Here is a 27927-nt window from a genome sequence, read left to right as displayed (position 1 = left end):
ATAACATTCTTTGTTATGTATAAAAAAATTCTTGTACTTTTATGTAGGTGATACGCTTTGGCCATTGACACATAATCCAGTACACTGTCTTGAATGGTTTATTTTATAACTTCAGCATAGATTGATGAATACATTTTTGATTCAGTCTTGAATCATTGACATATATTTTGTATTATGTCTTTCCTTCAAATTCCTTTACTGGCCCTTTACTTGTAAGGCCTATTGTTGACAGGTACAAGCTATAATAAAAACAAATGGGAAAAATATTACAACTTGTAACTAAGGTAGTAAGTACATGTTATGTTATTTTCAATGTTATTTTCCGGATTTTAAACGAAACATCTGTGATACACACTTCAACCTTCTCAACATGCAATTTACCCTTTTACATCATTTACATTTGTTATAGCATTGCTAGTTATGATTTACATGTTGTTCCTTATATATATTGTTAATACTTACAAATTTTATGGACCATTTACACCCTACACAAGTTCATGTCATTCTGCTTACGTCCACGTGCTTGTCCATTCACTGACTATAACCCGGATGATTAACCAGGATAAACCAAAACATTAGATAATTAAATCAAGCTCTCATAAAAGAACCAAAATGACTTATCCTCACAAGTGGTAGCCTACACCTTTGACTATTACTGCGTTCTTTGTATCAAAGACAATATTCTGAAAAAAGTGATCCATCCTGTTTTCTAGTGAGGCGCAACATGCCCGTTTGCCCGAGCTGGCCTTTTGCCAAACACTTGAGTCGGGCCGACCTCCATAGTAACTGTGAGCAATGGAAACGAAAAGAGTTATATTTCTCGGTCTTGTGTTGTTGTGTGGTGTCAGCGACGTTCATGCTGACACCAGTTTGGCCACATCCTGGCCACATATATCAAAGCAGGGGAAGGATAGTTGTTAATATCAAGACTTTAACATGTGTCAGTTATCACTGAAAAAAAGAACTAGCTTACACGTTCATTCCTGCCTTGATAAAGCAAGTGAAACAAGCATTTTCTGACATTCCATTAGAAGACTATTTTGGGAATAGTATCAGCGGACATGTTCTAGATGTAGTTAACAGCATGAAAGCTGGTATTCCTAACACAAAGACACAACTTCGCTCAGTGGCATGACAGTTCAGACATGTTGAAAGGAAACGAGACACTTACAAAGAGAGTCTTGAAAATTATGTTGCCAGCAGACCAAAGACATCCATAGTTTACAACTGCAGCTGAATGAGATGGCAGCTGTTCTCCGTGATGCAAAGATAATGACCACTGCTCTGAGGGAGGTGGGCGGTCAGGTAGCCTACTGGTTAAAGCGTTCGCTAGTCACGCCGAGGACCCAGATTCGATTCCCAACATGGATACAATGTGTGAAGCCCATTTCTGGTGTCCCCCGCTGTGATATTGCTGGAATATTGCTGGAATATTGCTAAAAGCGGCATAAAACCATACTCACTCACTCTAAGGGAGGATTTGATGACACCGAATTCAAGCTGTGTGATGAGAGAAGAGACAGAAGTAGGAAATGCAGCTAGGTTAAGTACTGACATTCAGAGTTTGAACATTTAACTAAATAAGACGATTGAGGATTTACATGGTTCAAAGCAAATAATCACTGGTCTTACAGAAGACATGATGACACTGAATACATGCTGTGTGATGACAGAAGATATAAAAGAGAGCGATGTTATCTTCATTCTCGCAGGTGTCATTGACAATCGCCTTCTCCGTTTCCTGGTGCTGCAGGTGAGACTTTTAGCAGATATTTCTTTTGATTATGGAAACGGTTAATTTACAATCGCCTCTGTTAACATTCCATGCTAAAGCTGTTTGATATCTATTATTTCCTTGGAATAGAACATAAATGTATGTCTGGAATTTCAAACAGTATATTGAATACATACAAAGGCAACGCCTTCCTCTGCCTTTAGAAATGTGTCTAAACCTTCTGTGTTTTAATGTGAAGACAGTAAATTAAGCTTATTTCAAAAGTTATATTTAGCATTTTAAAATGACAACATACAGCATGCAGAGCATTTCTAGACTAGACTGTTCTTATGGTCGACGAAACGATATTTTTCGGTCATCTATTATGCAAAGCTCCGTCGTCTGTTCCGTCACAGGAGTCAGAAGCTTCCAGACTCACAGATTGATTTACGGTGATGGCCCTGCTGCTTTATGCCCCGATATGTTCAGCAAACCATCTAAATAAAAGTAATTTACAATCTGGATTACGAACAATGTTTGATGACATATATGATTGGTGGGATAATGGAAAATCATCTTATTTGTCAGTTTTAAAACATCCTTTATGTGTTTTAACAGCCTGAAGCATAAGCAAGTTCTTTTAATGAAATCACAGGCAGTACATGTATGTCACCCATTAACAAGTGCGGATTTTGTATCAATTTCACTAAAACATACTATTTGGGTATTTGTCAAATTAATATTGCAGATGCTAAGAATTACAGACCCATGCATTTGACAGCTTTGTATTAATTTGTGTATCAATATATTATTTTTCATTGTGGACATGCACCTTGTTTTTTATTCAGTTAATCATAAATGCCATAATCTGACTTGTACTGTAGTATCATTCATACATATGTTTAAAGGAGATGTTTGACTTCAAAGTTTATGAAAAATATTCAGTTTACAAAATCATTTTTTATCTCAATTGCCTTCAGAGAATGAAATTCCTTTCTGTTGACAAAGTCAGCCTCGTTGACCTTTGGCGTTTGGATTTTAATCTGTGTGCCGTCAACACAGCCAATCACATTTGGAAATCCCAGATAAATTATTTCATAAAATATTAGTGGTATTCCGAGCATGCTTGTGGAACTGAAGCAGAGCAATGTATTTTCATTACTTTTAGCACGAATACGGTAAAGTATTTTTCTTTAGGTGGCACCAGTGTCGTGTTCTAAATTTAGATCAAAATGGCGGCCTCCGGAGACTCGGGGAAAGCACCGTATGTATCCTTTTCGTGTATGTGTTTATTCAGACTGTTATATTAATGCTCAAATGTCAATTTGGGGTGTATTACTTACCAGCAATGATGCATGCCATTAATTTGACACCTTGTAGCCTCAGACAATTTACGACGTGCCATAAGGTACTGACACGCAATACAAACTGAAAGGAGAGAGTGTGATATGTCATGATTCCAAACTTGATTTAAAAAATGATTTGGTTTGACATTGCGCACATCCGTGCATTGCGCGTCGTTGCACGTGCAGTACATACCTCCAAAAAAGTCCTGCTATACAGCAAGATGCTATATGTCACAAAGATTAATCAGTAACATTCTGTTCTCTTAATTCACAGAATAATAGGTCTATGAATTAGGTGTTGCCTGATTAATTTCCATGTTCATACACTCTTCAAAAACAGAAAAGTACATGTAGATTTTTAGGAAATTCAATGTACCTAATACAGTCGATATATTTAATTTAATATCATAGATACAGATATTAAATGTGGGGGCTTGATAGTCACATGTTGTGACAAATGCATTGAAAACTGTCATATCACACAAAGCCACAAGGTTACGCTGAACTCAGTATCTCGTGTGACCGCCCCGGGCAGCAATCACAGCTCTGCATCTCCTCGGCACTTCTGGATAAGTGTACGAATTCTGTCATGTGGAATACTGCGCCATTCTGCTTGTAACTAAACTGAACTGAACTGAACTTTATTTACGCTCAGGCCGCTATCAGCGGCATCGGACGAACAAAATAATTCCAACAACATAATACGTATACATATAAATATAGAATACATACAAAAACATCTTGGCCGAACATGCATTCATTTTAATACAGATTTACTATGGCAGCAATATATGTTCAAAAAGAGGGAGAGTTACTTGATAGGTTTAAACAATGACATGATGATTTTACAGAATTTTGACAGTTTTCTCAATGTTCCTGGTCGTGAATTATTTAAAAAGTAAATTCATTTTATGCATATTGGGCTAAATGTAGTAGAATCTGTGTAAAAAGTGTTTTTAACGTTTTCTAAAGATGGACAAATATACAAATTTTGAAATTCATTATCAATGTCAGATTATTTGCAAGGTTGTCATTTCCTCTCGGTTAAAGGTATTTTTCTCCATCTCCCAGTTTCAATAGGTAGATTATGATTACAAGCTCTAAACTTAAGTAAGACTCGCCAAGCGTTTTCCTGCAGTACGTTTAAATAATATTCAAAATTTAGGCAATCATTTTTGTCGATTCTATCCATTGTGCCTTTATAAGACTTATCCCGTGCACTGGTCCAACACTGCAGGTTAATGTCATTTATTGTTTTATGGACTAGATGTTTAAGGTATGAGGGATTTTTGAAATTTTGTGAAAACCAAATGTAGCTATGTCCAAGTTCATCAAAAGTTTGTTATATATATGTAATCCATCTATGTTTACATTTCCCAAATAGGGCATCATTAAAAATGACAACGCGTTGGCCAGTTGTGAGAGAGTCTAAGGCATGTTCTGACGTTGATGTACAAGTCAATCGAGTTCATCCCAGAGGTGTTCGATTGGGTTCAGATCATGAGATCTTGAGAGCCAGGGCAAGGTGTTGATGTTGGCATTATGTAGGTAGTGACACGAGATGTGTGCGGTGGAGCGTTGTCCTGTTGACACAGCTCCCTCTGGTGGCCAATGATTTCAAGAAGGTGAGGATGAAGAATTTGATTCATGTAGCGATTTGCTGTCAAAATTCCCTGAACCACACCCAAGTCAGATCTTGTGGTGTTGGATATGCCAACACACACACACCATGATACTACCGCCACCGAATTTGTCACATTCACGTACACAATGTGGGGCAAAATGCTCATTTCGACAATGATAAACACATTGTCTTCCATCTCGCCGGTGAAGAAGAAATCGTGATTCATCACTAAACGACACTCGTCTCCAGTTTCTCAAAATCCAAGGCTGTGAGGTATGGCACCAACGCAAGCGTCGCTGTCGATGGATCTGTTGCAAAACAGGGACGGTAAGGGTCTTCTGGGTCAGATTCCAGCCTCGGTTCCTAACAGTCTGGTCCGATATTCTCCTCAAACCAGGGATGCGTCCTGCAGTCTCCGTAGCTGGGGCATTGCGATGACGTAGGTGGAACAATCGAATGTACCAATCCTGTGCTGGGGTGGTAACTCTCGGTCGGATGGTCTGCAAAGGATTTGAACTGTGTGAATCGGCCACAAAGGCGACAAATGGTGCTGTGGTGGACGTTGAATTGGTGTGCAACAGACGACTGCGATTCCCCCTCTTTGGATACGTCCTATTGCGATGTTCACATTGGCGGCGCTGAGCCTCTGCATTTTCGAACTGGGAAAATGTTGACAATTGAATGACAAATTATTCACTTTTGCTTGCCTTTTTATAGCCACTACCACGAGTTACGAATGCCATAACATGCAAATGCATTTTGCTTTACTGTTTTCCTCCATGACATTGTTGAAAAAGTGTGAAAACAATGTTGTTTAAAAGATAGCAAATCGACAATGGCTTTGTTTTGATACACCGTTTATCGAATATGAGGCCACCAATATTTTCCAATGAACAAATATAAAATTTATATACCAGATTTTTTGTGTAGTCAGATTCAATGAACTAAATACTACCTGTGCCTCTTTTTTGGAGTGTGTGTATCTAAAACCAAGGTTTTAATTTATTTTAGGTGAACAAGCTAAATCATCAAAAGTAATTTTTTTTTATAAGTTAAGGACCCCTAGAAAAAAAGAAGATACCCGTACCAACCAAGGAATAATATTCCATTGAAAAATAAATAGTTGTGAGAATTAAAGCTCTGATTGAAAACGCAGCGAAAGTGATGACCTGTTTTTTTAAAAGTGCCAGAAATTCAAACCTACCACGTCTTCTTATTGCCTTTGATATAATGGCTGCTCCAAAACTTTTATATTGTTCAGATGAATGGGGTTTTGAAAATAAGAGGTAATAGAAAAAATACCCTTAAATTCTTGAAACTTGCAGCCCGATTAAGAAATTAAACGCAAAATTGTATGGTATGTGGAGAACTTGACCAATTTATATTAAACTGTTTAAAAATATGATAACCTACTGACACAAACTGAGTTGCCAAAATTGCATGCATAAAATATCACATTTTTTGTATCGCTACATTACATACTAAACGATGTTGGACTGACTGAAGTGTTACAGAAACCATACATACGCACTACCAATTTGCTAGTTTCAACTGTGGAAAAGACACTTAAGGATCCCTTTATACAAAAGTCGAGGGAAAGTATGGAGGCGAGTCCAAAGGGTATATACTATAAACACTAAAAGTAAGTAAATTATCTGTTACTCCCTAATACTTCAAATCATAACTTGCCCATTGAGACTGGCCGATGGCAGAATATACCAAGCGAAGAACGACTTTGTCAACTCAATGATTCACTTTCTTTTCAGATGCGATTCTCTTCTCTAACATAAGAATTCTGTATATTCCAAACAATACTACAAGTGCTCAAATATTTTTAAACTCTGCAGAACTGTATAACCTAATAGGTTAAAAGATATAAGAAATTTCTTGAAACATATTTTATGTCTATGTAGGTTAATTTGAAGGAACTAATGAACTTGTCACTCATGTTGATATGTTTGGTATTTGGAGTCACCATTCCAAGATTGTTAATTCTCCCTTGCAACATGAATCATGAATGTACAATCGTTGATAGTTACCATAGCAAGCTCCATAAGCGATATCTGTACAGACTTTGAGGTGCGCCGACTGTTGATAGCATAGCAAGCTCCATAAGCAATATCTGTACAGATTTGGAGTTTCGCCGATTGTTGATTGTTAGCATAGCAACCTCCATAAGTGATATCTGTACAGACTCTGAGGTGCGCTGACTGTTGATAGTTAGTATAGCAAGCTCCATAAGCGATATCTGTACAGACTTTGAGGTGTGCCGACTGTTGATAGTTAACATATCAAATTCCATAAGCGATATCTGTACAGACTTTGAGGTGCGCCGACTGTTGATAGCATAGCAAGCTCCATAAGCGATATCTGTACAGATTTTGAGTTTCGCCGATTGTTGATTGTTAGCATAGCTACCTCCATAAGTGATATCTGTACAGACTCTAAGGTTTGCGGACTGTTGATAGCAGCATATCAAGCTCCATAAGCGATATCTGTACAGACTTTGAGGTGCGCCGACACTTGATAGTTAGCAAAGCAAGCTCCAAAAGCGATATCTGTACAGACTTTGAGGCTCGCTGATTATTGATAGTTAGCAAAGCAAGCTCCATAAGTGATGTCTGTACAGACTTTGAGGTGCGCCGACTGTTGATAGTTAGTATAGCAACCTCCATAAGTGATGTATGTACAGACTTTGAGGTGCGCCGACTGTTGATAGTTAGTATAGCAACCTCCATAAGTGATATCTGTAGAGACTTTGAGTTGCGCCGACTGTTGATAGCAAAGCACAGCAAGCTCCATAAGTGATATCTGTACAGACTTTGAGGTGCGCCGACTGTTGATAGCATAGCAAGCTCCATAAGTAATATCTGTAGAGACTTTGAGGTGCGCCGACTGTTGATAGCATAGCAAGCTCCTTAAGTGATATCTGTACAGACTTTGAGGTGCGCCGACTGTTGATAGTTAGTATAGCAAGCTCCATAAGTGATATCTGTACAGACTTTGAGGTGCGCCGACTGTTGATTGTTAGCATAGCGAGCTCCATAAGTGATATCTGTAGAGACTTTGAGGTGCGCCGACTGTTGATAGTTAGCATAGCAAGCTCCATAAGCGATATCTGTACAGACTTTGAGGTGTGCGGACTGTTGATAGTTAGCACAGCAAGCTCCATAAGTGATATCTGTACATACTTTGAGGTGCGCCGACTGTTGATAGCATAGCAAGCTCCATAAGTGATATCTGTACAGACTTTGAGGTGCGCGGACTGTTGATAGTTAGTATAGCAAGCTCCATAAGTGATATCTGTACAGACTTTGAGGTGCGCCGACTGTTGATAGTTAGCATAGCGAGCTCCATAAGTGATATCTGTACAGACTTTGAGGTGCGCCGACTGTTGATAGCATAGCAACCTCCATAAGTGATATCTGTACAGACTTTGAGGTGCGCCGACTGTTGATAGTTAGCATAGCGAGCTCCATAAGCGATATCTGTACAGACTTTGAGGTGCGCCGACTGTTGATAGTTAGCATAGCGAGCTCCATAAGCGATATCTGTACAGACTTTGAGGTGCGCCGACTGTTGATAGTTAGCATAGCGAGCTCCATAAGTGATATCTGTACAGACTTTGAGGTGCGCCGACTGTTGATAGCAAAGCAACCTCCATAAGTGATGTCTGTACAGACTTTGAGGTGCGCCGACTGTTGATAGTTAGCATAGCGAGCTCCATAAGCGACATCTGTACAGACTTTGAGGTGCGACGACTGTTGATAGTTAGCATAGCGAGCTCCATAAGCGATATCTGTACAGACTTTGAGGTGCGCCGACTGTTGATAGTTAGCATAGCGAGCTCCATAAGCGATATCTGTACAGAATTTGAGGTGCGCCGACTGTTGATAGTTAGCATAGCAAGCTCCATAAGTGATATCTGTACAGAATTTGAGGTGCGCCGACTGTTGATAGTTAGCATAGCAAGCTCCATAAGTGATATCTGTACAGACTTTGAGGTGCGCCGACTGTTCATAGTTAGCATAGCGAGCTCCATAAGCGATATCTGTACAGACTTTGAGGTGCGCCGACTGTTGATAGTTAGCATAGCAAGCTCCATAAGTGATATCTGTACAGACTTTGAGGTGCGCCGACTGTTGATAGTTAGCATAGCGAGCTCCATAAGAGATATCTGTAGAGACTTTGAGGTGCGCCGACACTTGATAGTTAGCAAAGCAAGCTCCAAAAGCGATATCTGTACAGACTTTGAGGCTCGCTGATTATTGATAGTTAGCAAAGCAAGCTCCATAAGTGATGTCTGTACAGACTTTGAGGTGCGCCGACTGTTGATAGTTAGTATAACAAGCTCCATAAGTGATATCTGTACAGACTTTGAGGTGCGCCGACTGTTGATAGTTAGTATAGCAACCTCCATAAGTGATATCTGTACAGACTTTGAGGTGCGACGACTGTTGATAGTTAACAAAGCAAGCTCCATAAGCGATATCTGTACAGACTTTGAGGTGCGCCGACTGTTGATGGTTAGCATAGCGACCTCCATAAGCGATATCTGTACAGACTTTGAGGTGCGCCGACTGTTGATAGTTAACAAAGGAAGCTCCATAAGCGATATCTGTACAGACTTTGAGGTGCGACGACTGTTGATAGTTAACAAAGCAAGCTCCATAAGCGATATCTGTACAGACTTTGAGGTGCGCCGACTGTTGATAGTTAACAAAGCAAGCTCCATAAGCGATATCTGTACAGACTCTGAGGTGCGCCGACTGTTGATAGTTAGCATAGCGAGCTCCATAAGCGATATCTGTATAGACTTTGAGGTGCGCCGACTGTTGATAGTTAGCATAGCGACCTCCATAAGCGATATCTGTACAGACTTTGAGGTGCGCCGACTGTTGATAGTTAACAAAGCAAGCTCCATAAGCGATATCTGTACAGACTTTGAGGTGCGACAACTGTTGATAGTTAACAAAGCAGGCTCCATAAGCGATATCTGTACAGACTTTGAGGTGCGCCGACTGTTGATAGTTAACAAAGCAAGCTCCATAAGCGATATCTGTACAGACTTTGAGGTGCGACGACTGTTGATAGTTAACAAAGCAAGCTCCATAAGCGATATCTGTACAGACTTTGAGGTGCGCCGACTGTTGATAGTTAACAAAGCAAGCTCCATAAGCGATATCTGTACAGACTTTGAGGTGCGCCGACTGTTGATAGTTAGTATAGCAACCTCCATAAGTGATATCTGTACAGACTTTGAGGTGCGCCGACTGTTGATAGTTAGCAAAGCAAGCTCCATAAGCGATATCTGTACAGACTTTGAGGTGCGCCGACTGTTGATAGTTAATATAGCAAGCTCCATAAGCGATATCTGTACAGACTCTGAGGTGCGCCGACTGTTGATAGTTAGCATAGCGAGCTCCATAAGCGATATCTGTACAGACTTTGAGGTGCGCCGACTGTTGATAGTTAGCATAGCGAGCTCCATAAGCGATATCTGTACAGACTTTGAGGTGCGCCGACTTTTGATAGTTAGTATAGCAACCTCCATAAGTGATATCTGTACAGACTTTGAGGTGCGCCGACTGTTGATAGTTAGTATAGCAACCTCCATAAGGGATATCTGTACAGACTTTGAGGTGCGCCGACTGTTGATAGTTAGCATAGCGAGCTCCATAAGCGATATCTGTACAGACTTTGAGGTGCGCCGACTGTTGATAGTTAGTATAGCAACCTCCATAAGTGATATCTGTACAGACTTTGAGGTGCGACGACTGTTGATAGTTAACAAAGCAAGCTCCATAAGCGATATCTGTACAGACTTTGAGGTGCGCCGACTGTTGATAGTTAACAAAGCAAGCTCCATAAGTGATATCTGTACAGACTTTGAGGTGCGCCGACTGTTGATAGTTAGTATAGCAACCTCCATAAGTGATATCTGTACAGACTTTGAGGTGCGACGACTGTTGATAGTTAACAAAGCAAGCTCCATAAGCGATATCTGTACAGACTTTGAGGTGCGCAGACTGTTGATAGTTAACAAAGCAAGCTCCATAAGCGATATCTGTACAGACTTTGAGGTGCGCCGACTGTTGATAGCATAGCAAGCTCCATAAGTGATATCTGTACAGACTTTGAGGTGCGACGACTGTTGATAGTTAACAAAGCAAGCTCCATAAGCGATATCTGTACAGACTTTGAGGTGCGCCGACTGTTGATAGTTAGCATAGCGAGCTCCATAAGTGATATCTGTACAGACTTTGAGGTGCGCCGACTGTTGATAGTTAGCATAGCGAGCTCCATAAGTGATATCTGTACAGACTTTGAGGTGCGCCGACTGTTGATAGTTAGCATAGCGAGCTCCATAAGTGATATCTGTACAGACTTTGAGGTGCGCCGACTGTTGATAGTTAGCATAGCAAGCTCCATAAGTGATATCTGTACAGACTTTGAGGTGCGCTGACTGTTGATAGTTAGCATAGCAAGCTCCATAAGCGATATCTGTACAGACTTTGAGGTGCGCCGACTGTTGATAGTTAGCAAAGCAAGCTCCATACGTGAAATCTGTACAGACTTTGAGGTGCGCTGACTGTTGATAGTTAGCATAGCAAGCTCCATAAGTGATATCTGTACAGACTTTGAGGTGCGCCGACTGTTGATAGTTAGTATAGCAACCTCCATAAGTGATATCTGTACAGACTTTGAGGTGCGCCGACTGTTGATAGTTAGCAAAGCAAGCTCCATAAGCGATATCTGTACAGACTTTGAGGTGCGCCGACTGTTGATAGTTAGTATAGCAAGCTCCATAAGCGACATCTGTACAGACTTTGAGGTGCGCCGACTGTTGATAGTTAGCATGGCGAGCTCCATAAGTGATATCTGTACAGACTTTGAGGTGCGCCGACTGTTGATAGTTAGGATAGCAACCTCCATAAGGGATATCTGTACAGACTTTGAGGTGCGCCGACTGTTGATAGTTAGCAAAGCAAGCTCCATAAGCGATATCTGTACAGACTTTGAGGTGCGCCGACTGTTGATAGTTAGTATAGCAAGCTCCATAAGCGATATCTGTACAGACTCTGAGGTGCGCCGACTGTTGATAGTTAGCATAGCGAGCTCCATAAGCGATATCTGTACAGAATTTGAGGTGCGCCGACTGTTGATAGTTAGCATAGCGAGCTCCATAAGCGATATCTGTACAGACTTTGAGGTGCGCCGACTGTTGATAGTTAGTATAGCCACCTCCATAAGTGATATCTGTACAGACTTTGAGGTGCGCCGACTGTTGATAGTTAGTATAGCAACCTCCATAAGGGATATCTGTTCAGACTTTGAGGTGCGCCGACTGTTGATAGTTAGCATAGCGAGCTCCATAAGCGATATCTGTACAGACTTTGAGGTGCGCCGACTTTTTGATAGTTAGTATAGCAACCTCCATAAGTGATATCTGTACAGACTTTGAGGTGCGCCGACTGTTGATAGTTAGCATAGCGAGCTCCATAAGTGATATCTGTAGAGACTTTGAGGTGTGCCGACTGTTGATAGCAAAGCACAGCGAGCTCCATAAGTGATATCTGTAGAGACTTTGAGGTGCGCTGACTGTTGATTGTTAGCATAGCGAGCTCCATAAGTGATATCTGTACAGACTTTGACGTGCGCCGACTTTTAATAGCATAGCACAGCAAGCTCCATAAGTGATATCTGTAGAGACTTTGAGGTGCGCCGACTGTTGATAGCAAAGCACAGCAAGCTCCATAAGTGATATCTGTAGAGACTTTGAGGTGCGCCGACTGTTGATAGTTAGTATAGCAACCTCCATAAGTGATATCTGTACAGACTTTGAGGTGCGCCGACTGTTGATAGTTAGCAAAGCAAGCTCCATAAGCGATATCTGTAGAGACTTTGAGGTGCGCCGACTGTTGATAGTTAGCACAGCAACCTCCATAAGTGATATCTGTACAGACTTTGAGGTGCGCCGACTGTTGATAGTTAGCATAGCAAGCTCCATAAGTGATATCTGTACAGACTTTGAGGTGCGCCGACTGCTGATAGTTAGCATAGCGAGCTCCATAAGCGATATCTGTAGAGACTTTGAGGTGCGCCGACTGTTGATAGCAAAGCACAGCAAGCTCCATAAGTGATATCTGTAGAGACTTTGAGGTCCGCCGACTGTTGATAGCATAGCAAGCTCCATAAGTGATATCTGTACAGACTTTGAGGTGCGCCGACTGTTGATAGTTAGCAAAGCAAGCTCCATAAGTGATATCTGTACAGACTTTGAGGTGCGCCGACTGTTGATAGTTAGTATAGCAAGCTCCATAAGTGATGTATGTACAGACTTTGAGGTGCACAGACTGTTGATAGTTAGCAAAGCAAGCTCCATAAGTGATATCTGTACAGACTTTGAGGTGCGCCGACTGTTGATAGTTAGCATAGCAAGCTCCATAAGTGATATCTGTACAGACTTTGAGGTGCGCCGACTGTTGATAGTTAGCATAGCGAGCTCCATAAGCGATATCTGTAGAGACTTTGAGGTGCGCCAACTGTTGATAGTTAGTATAGCAACCTCCATAAGCGATATCTGTACAGACTTTGAGGTGCGCCGACTGTTGATAGTTAGTATAGCAAGCTCTATAAGCGATACCTGTACAGACTCTGAGGTGCTCGGACTGTTGATAGTTAGCATAGCAACCTCCATAAGTGATATCTGTACAGACTTTGAGGTGCGCCGACTGTTGATAGTTAGTATAGCAACCTCCATAAGTGATATTTGTACAGACTTTGAGGTGCGCCGACTGTTGATAGTTACCATAGCAAGCTCCATAAGTGATATCTGTACAGGCTTTGAGGTGCGCCGACTGTTGATAGTTAGCATAGCGAGCTCCATAAGCGATATCTGTAGAGACTTTGAGGTGCGCCGACTGTTGATAGCAAAGCACAGCAAGCTCCATAAGTGATATCTGTAGAGACTTTGAGGTCCGCCGACTGTTGATAGCATAGCAAGCTCCATAAGTGATATCTGTACAGACTTTGAGGTGCGCCGACTGTTGATAGTTAGCAAAGCAAGCTCCATAAGTGATATCTGTACAGACTTTGAGGTGCGCCGACTGTTGATAGTTAGTATAGCAAGCTCCATAAGTGATATCTGTACAGACTTTGAGGTGCGCCGACTGTTGATAGTTAGCATACCGAGCTCCATAAGCGATATCTGTAGAGACTTTGAGGTGCGCCAACTGTTGATAGTTAGTATAGCAACCTCCATAAGCGATATCTGTTCAGACTTTGAGGTGCGCCGACTGTTGATAGCTAGTATAGCAAGCTCCATAAGCGATACCTGTACAGACTCTGAGGTGCTGGGACTGTTGATAGTTAGCATAGCAACCTCCATAAGTGATATCTGTACAGACTTTGAGGTGCGCCGACTGTTGATAGTTAGTATAGCAACCTCCATAAGTGATATCTGTACAGACTTTGAGGTGCGCCGACTGTTGATAGTTACCATAGCAAGCTCCATAAGTGATATCTGTACAGACTTTGAGGTGCGCCGACTGTTGATAGTTAGCATAGCGAGCTCCATAAGCGATATCTGTAGAGACTTTGAGGTGCGCCGACTGTTGATTGCAAAGCACAGCAAGCTCCATAAGTGATATCTGTAGAGACTTTGAGGTGCGCCGACTGTTGATAGCATAGCAAGCTCCATAAGTGATATCTGTAGAGACTTTGAGGTGCGCCGACTGTTGATAGCATAGCAAGCTCCATCAGTGATATCTGTACAGACTTTGAGGTGCGCTGACTGTTGTTAGTTAGTATAGCAACCTCCATAAGCGATATCTGTACAGACTTTGAGGTGCGCCGACTGTTGATAGTTAGCATAGCGAGCTCCATAAGCGATATCTGTACAGACTTTGAGGTGCGCCGACTGTTGATAGTTAGCATAGCAAGCTCCATAAGTGATATCTGTACAGACTTTGAGGTGCGCTGACTGTTGTTAGTTAGTATAGCAACCTCCATAAGCGATATCTGTACAGACTTTGAGGTGCGCCGACTGTTGATAGTTAGCACAGCGAGCTCCATAAGCGATATCTGTAGAGACTTTGAGGTGCGCCGACTGTTGATAGCAAAGCACAGCAAGCTCCATAAGTGATATCTGTAGAGACTTTGAGGTGCGCTGACTGTTGATTGTTAGCATAGCGAGCTCCATAAGTGATATCTGTACAGACTTTGAGGTGCGCCGACTTTTAATAGCATAGCACAGCAAGCTCCATAAGTGATATCTGTACAGACTTTGAGGTGCGCCGACTGTTGATAGTTAGCATAGCAAGCTCCTTAAGGTTACACACAACCAAATGTTTTCCCATAGACTTCTATAGTAACGTTATGATTTTTTTTAAAATAACTAAGCATTCAACAGCTATTACCTGTACGTGTGTGCACAGTTTGGCCTTAGAGCAGCAATAAAAAAAATAAAAATGACTAGCTTACCCAGCTCCTTTTCCGAGTACCGGAAGCTAAACACACCACCCCCAGTTTCGCACCAAATGTCACCTACTTGAAAATAGCTGTGGTCACATTCAGCATAAGTCATCATGTTGAAAAAGACAGTACTAAATATAGAAAAACATGGTCAGTTTTAATAACTGGATGGATGTACATTTGAAAGACATAAAAATCTTACAGAATATCCTCCAATCACAGCCTGCAGATATCTCTCGATCTGCACTGAAGGCTCCCTACGAAAACCGCACTCTCCAAACTGGTACTGATTTGGTGTAGTAGAACCTGTAGACAAATCAGAATATATTTGCACTTGTCAAATCTGTGATTTATATATTGTATATATATGTAGCTTCTCAGAAAAAAAATGGAAATTGGATTAAACTTCACTACTTGTTCCTATCCAGCATGTCTATATGGCACCAGAATACATAGTTTTGATGCACAGAAAGAGTTGTGAGAGTTTAATGATGTACACTTCATCAATGTTTTACAAAAGGTATTTCTGTATTAATAAAGAAGTTTTTACCTTCATGCACTGACCATGGAAGTTCATTTATATTTCATAAAAGATGGTGGTCAGGGGTCAATTCTATAAATGATTGAGGCTGCATAGATCATATCACCCTAAAATATTTTTTCGACTAAAAAAATTGAACAAATCTTTAAACCTCAAAACCAGTTACAATACATATTTAAAATTGAGTAGTGGTCTGTTGTTTGCCTTCCTTTGCTGACATCATCAGAACATAGCAGAGTCTGCTACATTCATGGAATATGGTTTTGACACTCATGACATGATGCGATTATTATTGTTTGAGATTGCTCGAACTTATACCATCCATTGTTTATATAATTAAACACTCAAATGGCTGTCAGCATTTGGTAAATCACCTATGGAGGGGCTATCACAAATGTTTGTGCTTTCATATACTCCAAAAATCAAAAGTATAATCCTCTATGATATAGGCTGATGACATAAGTACACATGGAAAGGAATCAGAAAAAAATCTCAAAATTGGACAGAGAGCATGGAATTCAGGCCAACAATAAGCAAGGGACACATTAAGCAGCTTTAAAGTCATCATATATGTAAGGCTGGATAATGAACTTTACCAGAAAATAGGAAGTAAAGGGGTGCATTGTTAACAGCAATCTCAAACACTGACCAGTGAACCATACCGCCTATTAAAGCCGAGAAATTGAAATGGACCCTCAAGTAGAAAAAAGCTTTTTGAAACCACAACATGGAAGGAAATTACACTTAACTGTATTGATTTATTTAGTTAAGACTTTAAAATACTCACAGGACATCAAACATTCTTACTGTTTAATGTTTCAAGGTGGCTAAACTTGCTTATTTCAGTTATTTGCCAGTTTCAATGAAACAAAGTTAAAATTCCATATAATTTTGAAAATGTACAGCTTATCCTGACATAAATGGAATTCTTTTTATTCACAATTAACAGTGTCATGCAATACCAGCTTAAAATAGTGTTTCTCTCCAATAATTTATGGGTTTATAGGGGAATGAAAGATACAATGCATTTTACTAAACAGGGGAGATAATTTAGTTTTGTCGAACACTATCACATTCTTTACAGATGATTTCAGAACCATAATGTTACATTCCAAAAGAGCCAGTGGATATTATTTTCATCTAAGCAGGTTCTGGGACTGGTGTATAACCCTTACTTCATGTTTGCAAACTAAAAAACTGCACAGTGAGGCATTAAGGGAGCACTGTCAGAAATGTCTAGTGCATGAGGGTGATCTTATTATGGCACTTGATAGTGAGCAACAGAGGGGCCTCAAGTGGACTGGGGTTCTTAAATGTACCTACATGTCCAAGTTCCACAATGTCTACAAGGTAATAAAGCGCAGCGAGGCAAAACAAGGGTTGTCGATCACACACTGCCAACACCGGACTTCGGATCAGCTTCTCCAAATGCCAAATTCGATGTCGAAACTCCTACTTCTTCTGCATGAGTGCACATATACCTCCCCAGTCAACATCAGGCATGGGAAAAGCTGAAAAAAGTGTTCAGACAATATCAAATGGCAAACCAGTTTGGATATAACAGACAGGAGTCAGTTCTTGAGGGGACAAAATAATTATTTGAAAGTTATATGAGTGAAAAATAAGTCTGTTTTAAGAAACTTAATAGAAAAATAGCATCATTCATTCACACAAGAGCACCTAACAGAAAGACATATTGGTATGCTACATTGTTTACTATAAATAAGGGGATGTTTGACATATTCTGCTGTCAGCAGTGTACATGCTTCATATTCAAGATAACGGCATCGCGTAACTTGACTAGCAAGCGATTGACACAAGGCAGAAATTGTTGTGGCAGTGGTGACTTTATCCTAATTTGTTGTCAAATTCATCAGTTTCAACAAATTCAGAAGGCAGGAGGAGGGTTTGTTGGACAGAGGTACCCTGGGGGGTTCGTGCTGAGTTCGACCACAATACGAAGCAACATTCATTTCCAGCCCATCCAAATGCTCCATTCAACCCAAAATGTCCCCAACTTCACTGTCATTATTTTTAAATTTGCCTCCATGGTGTATCCATGGTGAAATATAAACAGAAAAGCATGTAAAGTATGAATTACTGAAATGTGCACTCACCCTACAGGTTACACACAACCAAATGTTTTCCCATAGACTTCTATAGTAACGTTATGATTTTTTTTAAAATAACTAAGCATTCAACAGCTATTACCTGTACGTGTGTGCACAGTTTGGCCTTAGAGCAGCAATAAAAAAAATAAAAATGACTAGCTTACCCAGCTCCTTTTCCGAGTACCGGAAGCTAAACACACCACCCCCAGTTTCGCACCAAATGTCACCTACTTGAAAATAGCTGTGGTCACATTCAGCATAAGTCATCATGTTGAAAAAGACAGTACTAAATATAGAAAAACATGGTCAGTTTTAATAACTGGATGGATGTACATTTGAAAGACATAAAAATCTTACAGAATATCCTCCAATCACAGCCTGCAGATATCTCTCGATCTGCACTGAAGGCTCCCTACGAAAACCGCACTCTCCAAACTGGTACTGATTTGGTGTAGTAGAACCTGTAGACAAATCAGAATATATTTGCACTTGTCAAATCTGTGATTTATATATTGTATATATATGTAGCTTCTCAGAAAAAAAATGGAAATTGGATTAAACTTCACTACTTGTTCCTATCCAGCATGTCTATATGGCACCAGAATACATAGTTTTGATGCACAGAAAGAGTTGTGAGAGTTTAATGATGTACACTTCATCAATGTTTTACAAAAGGTATTTCTGTATTAATAAAGAAGTTTTTACCTTCATGCACTGACCATGGAAGTTCATTTATATTTCATAAAAGATGGTGGTCAGGGGTCAATTCTATAAATGATTGAGGCTGCATAGATCATATCACCCTAAAATATTTTTTCGACTAAAAAAATTGAACAAATCTTTAAACCTCAAAACCAGTTACAATACATATTTAAAATTGAGTAGTGGTCTGTTGTTTGCCTTCCTTTGCTGACATCATCAGAACATAGCAGAGTCTGCTACATTCATGGAATATGGTTTTGACACTCATGACATGATGCGATTATTATTGTTTGAGATTGCTCGAACTTATACCATCCATTGTTTATATAATTAAACACTCAAATGGCTGTCAGCATTTGGTAAATCACCTATGGAGGGGCTATCACAAATGTTTGTGCTTTCATATACTCCAAAAATCAAAAGTATAATCCTCTATGATATAGGCTGATGACATAAGTACACATGGAAAGGAATCAGAAAAAAATCTCAAAATTGGACAGAGAGCATGGAATTCAGGCCAACAATAAGCAAGGGACACATTAAGCAGCTTTAAAGTCATCATATATGTAAGGCTGGATAATGAACTTTACCAGAAAATAGGAAGTAAAGGGGTGCATTGTTAACAGCAATCTCAAACACTGACCAGTGAACCATACCGCCTATTAAAGCCGAGAAATTGAAATGGACCCTCAAGTAGAAAAAAGCTTTTTGAAACCACAACATGGAAGGAAATTACACTTAACTGTATTGATTTATTTAGTTAAGACTTTAAAATACTCACAGGACATCAAACATTCTTACTGTTTAATGTTTCAAGGTGGCTAAACTTGCTTATTTCAGTTATTTGCCAGTTTCAATGAAACAAAGTTAAAATTCCATATAATTTTGAAAATGTACAGCTTATCCTGACATAAATGGAATTCTTTTTATTCACAATTAACAGTGTCATGCAATACCAGCTTAAAATAGTGTTTCTCTCCAATAATTTATGGGTTTATAGGGGAATGAAAGATACAATGCATTTTACTAAACAGGGGAGATAATTTAGTTTTGTCGAACACTATCACATTCTTTACAGATGATTTCAGAACCATAATGTTACATTCCAAAAGAGCCAGTGGATATTATTTTCATCTAAGCAGGTTCTGGGACTGGTGTATAACCCTTACTTCATGTTTGCAAACTAAAAAACTGCACAGTGAGGCATTAAGGGAGCACTGTCAGAAATGTCTAGTGCATGAGGGTGATCTTATTATGGCACTTGATAGTGAGCAACAGAGGGGCCTCAAGTGGACTGGGGTTCTTAAATGTACCTACATGTCCAAGTTCCACAATGTCTACAAGGTAATAAAGCGCAGCGAGGCAAAACAAGGGTTGTCGATCACACACTGCCAACACCGGACTTCGGATCAGCTTCTCCAAATGCCAAATTCGATGTCGAAACTCCTACTTCTTCTGCATGAGTGCACATATACCTCCCCAGTCAACATCAGGCATGGGAAAAGCTGAAAAAAGTGTTCAGACAATATCAAATGGCAAACCAGTTTGGATATAACAGACAGGAGTCAGTTCTTGAGGGGACAAAATAATTATTTGAAAGTTATATGAGTGAAAAATAAGTCTGTTTTAAGAAACTTAATAGAAAAATAGCATCATTCATTCACACAAGAGCACCTAACAGAAAGACATATTGGTATGCTACATTGTTTACTATAAATAAGGGGATGTTTGACATATTCTGCTGTCAGCAGTGTACATGCTTCATATTCAAGATAACGGCATCGCGTAACTTGACTAGCAAGCGATTGACACAAGGCAGAAATTGTTGTGGCAGTGGTGACTTTATCCTAATTTGTTGTCAAATTCATCAGTTTCAACAAATTCAGAAGGCAGGAGGAGGGTTTGTTGGACAGAGGTACCCTGGGGGGTTCGTGCTGAGTTCGACCACAATACGAAGCAACATTCATTTCCAGCCCATCCAAATGCTCCATTCAACCCAAAATGTCCCCAACTTCACTGTCATTATTTTTAAATTTGCCTCCATGGTGTATCCATGGTGAAATATAAACAGAAAAGCATGTAAAGTATGAATTACTGAAATGTGCACTCACCCTACAGGTTACACACAACCAAATGTTTTCCCATAGACTTCTATAGTAACGTTATGATTTTTTTTAAAATAACTAAGCATTCAACAGCTATTACCTGTACGTGTGTGCACAGTTTGGCCTTAGAGCAGCAATAAAAAAAATAAAAATGACTAGCTTACCCAGCTCCTTTTCCGAGTACCGGAAGCTAAACACACCACCCCCAGTTTCGCACCAAATGTCACCTACTTGAAAATAGCTGTGGTCACATTCAGCATAAGTCATCATGTTGAAAAAGACAGTACTAAATATAGAAAAACATGGTCAGTTTTAATAACTGGATGGATGTACATTTGAAAGACATAAAAATCTTACAGAATATCCTCCAATCACAGCCTGCAGATATCTCTCGATCTGCACTGAAGGCTCCCTACGAAAACCGCACTCTCCAAACTGGTACTGATTTGGTGTAGTAGAACCTGTAGACAAATCAGAATATATTTGCACTTGTCAAATCTGTGATTTATATATTGTATATATATGTAGCTTCTCAGAAAAAAAATGGAAATTGGATTAAACTTCACTACTTGTTCCTATCCAGCATGTCTATATGGCACCAGAATACATAGTTTTGATGCACAGAAAGAGTTGTGAGAGTTTAATGATGTACACTTCATCAATGTTTTACAAAAGGTATTTCTGTATTAATAAAGAAGTTTTTACCTTCATGCACTGACCATGGAAGTTCATTTATATTTCATAAAAGATGGTGGTCAGGGGTCAATTCTATAAATGATTGAGGCTGCATAGATCATATCACCCTAAAATATTTTTTCGACTAAAAAAATTGAACAAATCTTTAAACCTCAAAACCAGTTACAATACATATTTAAAATTGAGTAGTGGTCTGTTGTTTGCCTTCCTTTGCTGACATCATCAGAACATAGCAGAGTCTGCTACATTCATGGAATATGGTTTTGACACTCATGACATGATGCGATTATTATTGTTTGAGATTGCTCGAACTTATACCATCCATTGTTTATATAATTAAACACTCAAATGGCTGTCAGCATTTGGTAAATCACCTATGGAGGGGCTATCACAAATGTTTGTGCTTTCATATACTCCAAAAATCAAAAGTATAATCCTCTATGATATAGGCTGATGACATAAGTACACATGGAAAGGAATCAGAAAAAAATCTCAAAATTGGACAGAGAGCATGGAATTCAGGCCAACAATAAGCAAGGGACACATTAAGCAGCTTTAAAGTCATCATATATGTAAGGCTGGATAATGAACTTTACCAGAAAATAGGAAGTAAAGGGGTGCATTGTTAACAGCAATCTCAAACACTGACCAGTGAACCATACCGCCTATTAAAGCCGAGAAATTGAAATGGACCCTCAAGTAGAAAAAAGCTTTTTGAAACCACAACATGGAAGGAAATTACACTTAACTGTATTGATTTATTTAGTTAAGACTTTAAAATACTCACAGGACATCAAACATTCTTACTGTTTAATGTTTCAAGGTGGCTAAACTTGCTTATTTCAGTTATTTGCCAGTTTCAATGAAACAAAGTTAAAATTCCATATAATTTTGAAAATGTACAGCTTATCCTGACATAAATGGAATTCTTTTTATTCACAATTAACAGTGTCATGCAATACCAGCTTAAAATAGTGTTTCTCTCCAATAATTTATGGGTTTATAGGGGAATGAAAGATACAATGCATTTTACTAAACAGGGGAGATAATTTAGTTTTGTCGAACACTATCACATTCTTTACAGATGATTTCAGAACCATAATGTTACATTCCAAAAGAGCCAGTGGATATTATTTTCATCTAAGCAGGTTCTGGGACTGGTGTATAACCCTTACTTCATGTTTGCAAACTAAAAAACTGCACAGTGAGGCATTAAGGGAGCACTGTCAGAAATGTCTAGTGCATGAGGGTGATCTTATTATGGCACTTGATAGTGAGCAACAGAGGGGCCTCAAGTGGACTGGGGTTCTTAAATGTACCTACATGTCCAAGTTCCACAATGTCTACAAGGTAATAAAGCGCAGCGAGGCAAAACAAGGGTTGTCGATCACACACTGCCAACACCGGACTTCGGATCAGCTTCTCCAAATGCCAAATTCGATGTCGAAACTCCTACTTCTTCTGCATGAGTGCACATATACCTCCCCAGTCAACATCAGGCATGGGAAAAGCTGAAAAAAGTGTTCAGACAATATCAAATGGCAAACCAGTTTGGATATAACAGACAGGAGTCAGTTCTTGAGGGGACAAAATAATTATTTGAAAGTTATATGAGTGAAAAATAAGTCTGTTTTAAGAAACTTAATAGAAAAATAGCATCATTCATTCACACAAGAGCACCTAACAGAAAGACATATTGGTATGCTACATTGTTTACTATAAATAAGGGGATGTTTGACATATTCTGCTGTCAGCAGTGTACATGCTTCATATTCAAGATAACGGCATCGCGTAACTTGACTAGCAAGCGATTGACACAAGGCAGAAATTGTTGTGGCAGTGGTGACTTTATCCTAATTTGTTGTCAAATTCATCAGTTTCAACAAATTCAGAAGGCAGGAGGAGGGTTTGTTGGACAGAGGTACCCTGGGGGGTTCGTGCTGAGTTCGACCACAATACGAAGCAACATTCATTTCCAGCCCATCCAAATGCTCCATTCAACCCAAAATGTCCCCAACTTCACTGTCATTATTTTTAAATTTGCCTCCATGGTGTATCCATGGTGAAATATAAACAGAAAAGCATGTAAAGTATGAATTACTGAAATGTGCACTCACCCTACAGGTTACACACAACCAAATGTTTTCCCATAGACTTCTATAGTAACGTTATGATTTTTTTTAAAATAACTAAGCATTCAACAGCTATTACCTGTACGTGTGTGCACAGTTTGGCCTTAGAGCAGCAATAAAAAAAATAAAAATGACTAGCTTACCCAGCTCCTTTTCCGAGTACCGGAAGCTAAACACACCACCCCCAGTTTCGCACCAAATGTCACCTACTTGAAAATAGCTGTGGTCACATTCAGCATAAGTCATCATGTTGAAAAAGACAGTACTAAATATAGAAAAACATGGTCAGTTTTAATAACTGGATGGATGTACATTTGAAAGACATAAAAATCTTACAGAATATCCTCCAATCACAGCCTGCAGATATCTCTCGATCTGCACTGAAGGCTCCCTACGAAAACCGCACTCTCCAAACTGGTACTGATTTGGTGTAGTAGAACCTGTAGACAAATCAGAATATATTTGCACTTGTCAAATCTGTGATTTATATATTGTATATATATGTAGCTTCTCAGAAAAAAAATGGAAATTGGATTAAACTTCACTACTTGTTCCTATCCAGCATGTCTATATGGCACCAGAATACATAGTTTTGATGCACAGAAAGAGTTGTGAGAGTTTAATGATGTACACTTCATCAATGTTTTACAAAAGGTATTTCTGTATTAATAAAGAAGTTTTTACCTTCATGCACTGACCATGGAAGTTCATTTATATTTCATAAAAGATGGTGGTCAGGGGTCAATTCTATAAATGATTGAGGCTGCATAGATCATATCACCCTAAAATATTTTTTCGACTAAAAAAATTGAACAAATCTTTAAACCTCAAAACCAGTTACAATACATATTTAAAATTGAGTAGTGGTCTGTTGTTTGCCTTCCTTTGCTGACATCATCAGAACATAGCAGAGTCTGCTACATTCATGGAATATGGTTTTGACACTCATGACATGATGCGATTATTATTGTTTGAGATTGCTCGAACTTATACCATCCATTGTTTATATAATTAAACACTCAAATGGCTGTCAGCATTTGGTAAATCACCTATGGAGGGGCTATCACAAATGTTTGTGCTTTCATATACTCCAAAAATCAAAAGTATAATCCTCTATGATATAGGCTGATGACATAAGTACACATGGAAAGGAATCAGAAAAAAATCTCAAAATTGGACAGAGAGCATGGAATTCAGGCCAACAATAAGCAAGGGACACATTAAGCAGCTTTAAAGTCATCATATATGTAAGGCTGGATAATGAACTTTACCAGAAAATAGGAAGTAAAGGGGTGCATTGTTAACAGCAATCTCAAACACTGACCAGTGAACCATACCGCCTATTAAAGCCGAGAAATTGAAATGGACCCTCAAGTAGAAAAAAGCTTTTTGAAACCACAACATGGAAGGAAATTACACTTAACTGTATTGATTTATTTAGTTAAGACTTTAAAATACTCACAGGACATCAAACATTCTTACTGTTTAATGTTTCAAGGTGGCTAAACTTGCTTATTTCAGTTATTTGCCAGTTTCAATGAAACAAAGTTAAAATTCCATATAATTTTGAAAATGTACAGCTTATCCTGACATAAATGGAATTCTTTTTATTCACAATTAACAGTGTCATGCAATACCAGCTTAAAATAGTGTTTCTCTCCAATAATTTATGGGTTTATAGGGGAATGAAAGATACAATGCATTTTACTAAACAGGGGAGATAATTTAGTTTTGTCGAACACTATCACATTCTTTACAGATGATTTCAGAACCATAATGTTACATTCCAAAAGAGCCAGTGGATATTATTTTCATCTAAGCAGGTTCTGGGACTGGTGTATAACCCTTACTTCATGTTTGCAAACTAAAAAACTGCACAGTGAGGCATTAAGGGAGCACTGTCAGAAATGTCTAGTGCATGAGGGTGATCTTATTATGGCACTTGATAGTGAGCAACAGAGGGGCCTCAAGTGGACTGGGGTTCTTAAATGTACCTACATGTCCAAGTTCCACAATGTCTACAAGGTAATAAAGCGCAGCGAGGCAAAACAAGGGTTGTCGATCACACACTGCCAACACCGGACTTCGGATCAGCTTCTCCAAATGCCAAATTCGATGTCGAAACTCCTACTTCTTCTGCATGAGTGCACATATACCTCCCCAGTCAACATCAGGCATGGGAAAAGCTGAAAAAAGTGTTCAGACAATATCAAATGGCAAACCAGTTTGGATATAACAGACAGGAGTCAGTTCTTGAGGGGACAAAATAATTATTTGAAAGTTATATGAGTGAAAAATAAGTCTGTTTTAAGAAACTTAATAGAAAAATAGCATCATTCATTCACACAAGAGCACCTAACAGAAAGACATATTGGTATGCTACATTGTTTACTATAAATAAGGGGATGTTTGACATATTCTGCTGTCAGCAGTGTACATGCTTCATATTCAAGATAACGGCATCGCGTAACTTGACTAGCAAGCGATTGACACAAGGCAGAAATTGTTGTGGCAGTGGTGACTTTATCCTAATTTGTTGTCAAATTCATCAGTTTCAACAAATTCAGAAGGCAGGAGGAGGGTTTGTTGGACAGAGGTACCCTGGGGGGTTCGTGCTGAGTTCGACCACAATACGAAGCAACATTCATTTCCAGCCCATCCAAATGCTCCATTCAACCCAAAATGTCCCCAACTTCACTGTCATTATTTTTAAATTTGCCTCCATGGTGTATCCATGGTGAAATATAAACAGAAAAGCATGTAAAGTATGAATTACTGAAATGTGCACTCACCCTACAGGTTACACACAACCAAATGTTTTCCCATAGACTTCTATAGTAACGTTATGATTTTTTTTAAAATAACTAAGCATTCAACAGCTATTACCTGTACGTGTGTGCACAGTTTGGCCTTAGAGCAGCAATAAAAAAAATAAAAATGACTAGCTTACCCAGCTCCTTTTCCGAGTACCGGAAGCTAAACACACCACCCCCAGTTTCGCACCAAATGTCACCTACTTGAAAATAGCTGTGGTCACATTCAGCATAAGTCATGTTGAAAAAGACAGTACTAAATATAGAAAAACATGGTCAGTTTTAATAACTGGATGGATGTACATTTGAAAGACATAAAAATCTTACAGAATATCCTCCAATCACAGCCTGCAGATATCTCTCGATCTGCACTGAAGGCTCCCTACGAAAACCGCACTCTCCAAACTGGTACTGATTTGGTGTAGCAGAACCTTAAGTGATATCTGTAGAGACTTTGAGGTGCGCCGACTGTTGATAGTTAGCATAGCAAGCTCCATAAGCGATATCTGTACAGACTTTGAGGTGCGCCGACTGTTGATAGCATAGCAAGCTCCATAAGTGATATCTGTACAGACTTTGAGGTGCGCCGACTGTTGATAGTTAGCATAGCGAGCTCCATAAGCGATATCTGTAGAGACTTTGAGGTGCGCCGACTGTTGATTGCAAAGCACAGCAAGCTCCATAAGTGATATCTGTAGAGACTTTGAGGTGCGCTGACTGTTGATTGTGAGCATAGCGAGCTCCATAAGTGATATCTGTAGAGACTTTGAGGTGCGCCGACTGTTGATAGTTTGCATAGCAAGCTCCATAAGTGATATCTGTAGAGACTTTGAGGTGCGCTGACTGTTGATTGTTAGCATAGCGAGCTCCATAAGTGATATCTGTACAGACTTTGAGGTGCGCCGACTGTTGATTGTTAGCATAGCAAGCTCCATAAGTGATATCTGTACAGACTTTGAGGTGCGCCGACTGTTGATAGTTAGCACAGCGAGCTCCATAAGCGATATCTGTAGAGACTTTGAGGTGAGCCGACTGTTGATAGCAAAGCACAGCAAGCTCCATAAGTGATATCTGTAGAGACTTTGAGGTGCGCTGACTGTTGATTGTTAGCATAGCGAGCTCCATAAGTGATATCTGTACAGACTTTGAGGTGCGCCGACTTTTAATAGCATAGCACAGCAAGCTCCATAAGTGATATCTGTAGAGACTTTGAGGTGCGCCGACTGTTGATAGTTAGCATAGCAAGCTCCTTAACTGATATCTGTAGAGACTTTTGAGGTGCGCCGACTGTTGATAGTTAGCATAGCAAGCTCCATAAGTGATATCTGTACAGACTTTGAGGTGCGCCGACTGTTGATAGTTAGCACAGCGAGCTCCATAAGCGATATCTGTAGAGACTTTGAGGTGCGCCGACTGTTGATAGCAAAGCACAGCAAGCTCCATAAGTGATATCTGTACAGACTTTGAGGTGCGCCGACTGTTGATTGTTAGCATAGCGAGCTCCATAAGTGATATCTGTAGAGACTTTGAGGTGCGCCGACTTTTAATAGCATAGCACAGCAAGCTCCTTACGTGATATCTGTAGAGACTTTGAGGTGCGCCGACTGTTGATAGTTAGCATAGCAAGCTCCATAAGTGATATCTGTACAGACTTTGAGGTGCGCCGA

The 27927-nt window shown here is 39.6% G+C and overlaps 2 protein-coding genes across 3 annotated transcripts in view; one reads left to right on the top strand and one right to left on the bottom strand.

Annotated features, from left to right (window-relative positions):
- The window catches only part of LOC125379318 (p53-induced death domain-containing protein 1-like), a 74272-nt gene that overhangs the window by 27487 nt on the left and 18858 nt on the right, over positions 1-27927 (bottom strand). The window contains exon 1 of one of the 2 annotated variants that reach the window (XM_048395614.1): positions 463-530. The exons of the other annotated variant lie outside the window; for it this stretch is intronic. The gene's annotated coding sequence lies outside the window, so the exon portion shown is untranslated. Of the gene's footprint in view, positions 1-462; positions 531-27927 lie in introns of those variants that run through there. 2 annotated transcript variants of the gene reach the window in all.
- The window catches only part of LOC125371707 (ankyrin repeat and protein kinase domain-containing protein 1-like), a 67788-nt gene continuing 40868 nt past the window's right edge, over positions 1008-27927 (top strand). Inside the window, exon 1 of the mRNA XM_048395611.1 lies at positions 1008-1753. The gene's annotated coding sequence lies outside the window, so the exon portion shown is untranslated. The remainder of the gene's footprint in view (positions 1754-27927) is intronic.

This window comes from Haliotis rufescens, unplaced genomic scaffold (genome assembly GCF_023055435.1).
Source record: "Haliotis rufescens isolate VD_foot unplaced genomic scaffold, xgHalRufe1.0.p SCAF_14, whole genome shotgun sequence".
Lineage (NCBI taxonomy): Eukaryota > Metazoa > Mollusca > Gastropoda > Lepetellida > Haliotidae > Haliotis > Haliotis rufescens.
This window is presented reverse-complemented; position numbering and strand designations above follow the sequence as displayed.